The sequence below is a fragment of the Meles meles genome, chromosome 8 (genome assembly GCF_922984935.1).
Source record: "Meles meles chromosome 8, mMelMel3.1 paternal haplotype, whole genome shotgun sequence".
Classification (NCBI taxonomy): domain Eukaryota; kingdom Metazoa; phylum Chordata; class Mammalia; order Carnivora; family Mustelidae; genus Meles; species Meles meles.
This window is the reverse complement of record NC_060073.1, coordinates 11,509,201-11,513,786: the sequence shown is the minus strand read 5'-3', so window position 1 is coordinate 11,513,786 and position 4,586 is coordinate 11,509,201.

Here is a 4,586-nt window from a genome sequence, read left to right as displayed (position 1 = left end):
ACACAGCATTGCAGAAGAACCAACTTGGTTTTAAGTGCATATCATTAATTAGAATAGTTGAGAATCTAGCCGGGATCCTCTGTGACTTATCCTTTTTGTCTAGCAGTTATATGTTAGGTATTAAACCACACACACACACACCCCTTGGCCCCTAACCCCTAACCCCTAACTCCAGAAACAGCTACTTCTCACACTTCCTCTTCTTTTTCTTCATTTCCTTCTTCACCCCCTCATCCTCCCTCCTCATTCTTTTTTCTTCTCCTTCTTTAGAAACTACTGTATTAGCTATTGAAAAAAAATATGTGATTTTCCTGACCTCCAGGGACAAGAATTCCTTCTCTTTATTTGTTTTCCCTTCCCTCTTCCTCTTTCCCTTTCTTCTCCTCCCTCTCTCCCTACTTTTACTCCTTCCCTGTTTTGGATACAATAACTAAATGGTTGGAATTTTCATCAGAACAATGAGAATTCTCAGCAGAATGCTGACTCAGAAGAAGCCCCAGAATTTTTCCTCCAGTAATTATTCACAAGTTGTTACAACATGGGACACAGGAGTCCCATTTCTCATAGAAACTATAATGCCTTTTGGTTCATTTAATATTTGGGCACCTAACCCTGAGTTTTCCATTTAGATCCATTGATCTAAAGATGTAATTCAGTGGTTCATTTACAATTTTTATAAACTGAACATACTGGACATACACATAAAGAGAGAGCGATCTCTAGAAAATCGAACTAAAAAGCCCTGTTATTTGCAATGAAGTCCTCAACACTGGATGTTCCTTCTGTACTTTTTTGGCCTTTGGGATTTGGGCAGGAAGAAAAGAACTTGAGAAGGGTAAGAGAGGAACTAGCTTTACCAAGCCCTACAAAGAATAGGAAAGCATTTTTGGAATGTCTAAGAAAGAAAACAAAAACTATATTTATAATCTTTCTGAAATCAAGAAATGAAGAATGAGTTTGTTTTCATTCTTTTCATAATTTTCCTTTTTAGAAAAATATCCACATAGACTCCATAGAATTCCAACTCTGGATATTTACTCAAAGAATGTGAAAATACTAATTCAAAAAGATAGAAGCAGGGTGCCTGGGTGGCTCAGTGGGTTAAGCCACTGCCTTCGGCTCAGGTCATGATCTCAGGGTCCTGGGATCGAGTCCCACATCAGGCTCTCTGCTCGGCAGGGAGCCTGCTTCTCTCTGCCTCTCTGCCTACTTGTGATCTTTCTATGTAAAATAAATTAAAAAAAATCTTAAAAAAAAAGATAGAAGCATCCTTATGTTTATTGCAATGTTATTTACAATAGCCAAATTATGGAAGCAGTCCAAGTGTCCTGCAATCAATGATTGGATAAAGATGAATGGATAAAGAAGATGTGGTGTATATATATAAAATGGAATATTACTCAGCCATAAAAAGAATGAAATCTTGCCATTGCAACAGTGTGGATGGATCTAGAGGGTATAATGTTAAGTATAAATAAGTAAGTTAGAGAAAGGCAAATACCATATGATTTCACTCGTATTTGGAATTTAAGAAACAAAATGAGTGAACACAGAAAAAAAGAAAAATAATTAGCCTCGTAAATAAAAAAAGATAGAAAGTTATCAAAAACTGTCTATAAGAGATTTGTAATGACATTAGAAATGAATATAACTTTCAGTGAAAAAAGATAATGTATAATTACAAGTATGTTAAAAATATGCTGTATAAGAGATCAAATGGAAATTTAACAAAACATTAAAATAAATTGATTTTTAGTGCTGGGAATCAAGTTTATTTTATTTATTTATTTTTATTAACATGTAATTTATTATTTGCCCAAGGGGTACTTACTGGTCTGTGAATTACCAAGCTTACACATTTCACAGCACTCACCTTAGTACATACTCTCCCCAATGTCCATAACCCAGCCACCATTTCCCTACCCTCCACCCCCCAGCAAACCTCAGATTGTTTCATGAGATTAAGAGTGTCTTATGATTTGTCTCCCTCCTGATCCCATCTTGTTTCATTTTTTCCCTTCAGTAGCCTCCACACCCCCATGCCGTGCCTCTCAAATTCCTCATATCAGAGAGATCATTTGATAATTATCTTTCTCTAGTTTACTTATTTCGCTTAGCAAGATACCCTCTAGTTCCATCCACATCACTGCAAATTGCAAGATTTTGTTTCTTTTGATGGCTTAATAGTATTCCATTGTGTGTGTATACACACACACACACACACACACACACATACACATACAGACACCACATCTTCTTTATCCATTCATCTGTTGGTGGACATCTAGGTTCTTTCCATTGTTTGGCTATTGTGGATATTGCTGCTGTAAACATTAAAGTGCATGTGCCCCTTTGGATCACTACATTTCTATTTTTGGGGTAAATACCCAGCAGTGTGATTCCTGAGTCATAGGATAGCTCTATTTTCAGCTTTTTGAGGAACCTCCATACTGTTTTCCAGAGTGGCTGCTCCAGCTTGCCTTCCCACCAACAATGTAGGAGGGTTCCCTTTTATCTGCATCCTTGCAACATCTGTTTCCTGACTGGTTAATTTTAGCCATTCTGACTGGTGTGAGGTGGCATCTCATTGTGGTTTTGATTTGTATTTCCCTGATGCCGAGTGATGTGGAGCACTTTTTCATGTGTCTGTTGGCCATTTGGATGTCTTCTTTGCAGAAACGTCTATTCATGTCTTCTGCCCATTTCTTGATTGAATTATTTGTTCTTTGGCTGCAGAGTTTGATAAGTTCTTTATAGATTTTGGATACTAGCCCTTTATCTGATATGTCATTTGGGACTATCTTCTCCCATTCTGTCAGTTGTCTTTTGGTTTTGTTAACTGTTTCCTTTGCTGTGCAAAAGCTTTTGATCTTGATGAAGTCCCAGTAGTTCATTTTTGCCCTGGCTTCCCTAGCCTTTGGCGATGTTTCTAGGAAGAAGTTGCTGTGGCTGAGGTTACAGAGGTTGCTGCCTGTGTTCTCTCCAAGGATTTTGACGGGTTCCTGTCTCACATTAAGGTTTTTCATCCATTTTGAGTCTATTTTTGTGTGTTGTGTGAGGAAATGGTCCAGTTTCATTCTTCTGAATATGGCTGTCCAATTTTCCCAGCACCATTTGCTGAAGTGACTGTCTTTTTTCCATTGGACATTCTTTCCTGCTTTGTCAAAGATTAGTTGACTTTAGAGTTGAGGGTTCATTTCTGGACTCTCTACTCTTTTCCATTGATCTATGTGTCTGTTTTTGTGCCATTACCATACTGTCTTGATGATGACAGCTTTGTAATAGAGCTTGAAGTCTGGAATTGTGATGCCACCAACTTTGGCTTTCTTTTTCAATATTCCTTTGGCTATTTGAGGTCTTTTCTGGTTCCATATAAATTTTAGGATTATTTGTTCCATTTCTTTGAAAAAAAAATGGATGGGATTTTGATAGGGAGTGCATTAAATGTATAGATTGATTTAGGTAGCATAGACATTTTCACAATATTTGTTCTTCCAATCCATGAACATGGAAAATTTTTCCATTTCTTTGTGTCTTTCTCAACTTCTTTCATGAGTACTTTATAGTTTTCTGAGTATAGATTCTTTGCCTCTTTGGTTAGGTTTATTCCTAGGTATCTTATGGTTTTGGGTACAATTGTAGATGGGATTGACTCCTTAATTTCTCTTTCTTCTGTCTTGTTGTTGGTGTAAAGAAATGCAACTGATTTCTGTGCATTGATTTTATATCCTGACACTTTACTGAATTCCTGTACAAGTTCTAGCAGATTTGGAGTGGAATCTTTTGGATTTTCCACATATAGTATCATATTATCTTCAAGAGTGAGAGTTTGACTTCTTCTTTGCTGATTTGGATGCCTTTAATTTCTTTTTGTTGTCTGATTGCTGAGGCTAGGACTTCTAGTACTATGTTGAATAGCAGTGGTGATAGTGGACATCGCTCCCTTGTTCCTGATATTTCCTGATGATATTTGCTGTGGGTTTTTCATAGATGGCTCTGATGATATTGAGGTATGTACCTTCTATGTCTACACTTTGAAGAGTTTTGATCAAGAAAGGATGCTGTACTTTGTCAAATGCTTTTTCAGCATCTATTGAGAGTATCATATGGTTCTCGTTCCTTCTTTTTTCAATGTATTGTATCACATTGATTGATTTGTGGATGTTGAACCAACCTTGCAGCCCAGGAATAAATCCCACCTGGTCGTGGTGAATAATCTTTTTAATGTACTGTTGGATCCTATTGGCTAGTATTTTGGTGAAAATTTTTGCATCCATGTTCATCAAGGATATTGGTTTGTAATTCTCCTTTTGGGGGGGGTCTTTGGTTATGGGATCAAGGTAATGCTGGCCTCATAAAAAGAGTTTGGAAGTTTTCCTTCCATTTCTATTTTTTTGGAACAGTTTCAGGAGAATAGATATGAATTCTTCTTTAAGTGTTTGTTAGAATCCCCCTGGGAAGCCATCTGGCCCTGGGCTCTTGTTTGTTGGGAGATTTTTGATGACTGCTTCAATCTCCTTACTGGTTATGGGTCTGTTCAGGTTTTCTATTTCTTCCTGATTCAGTTTTAGCAATTTATATGTCTC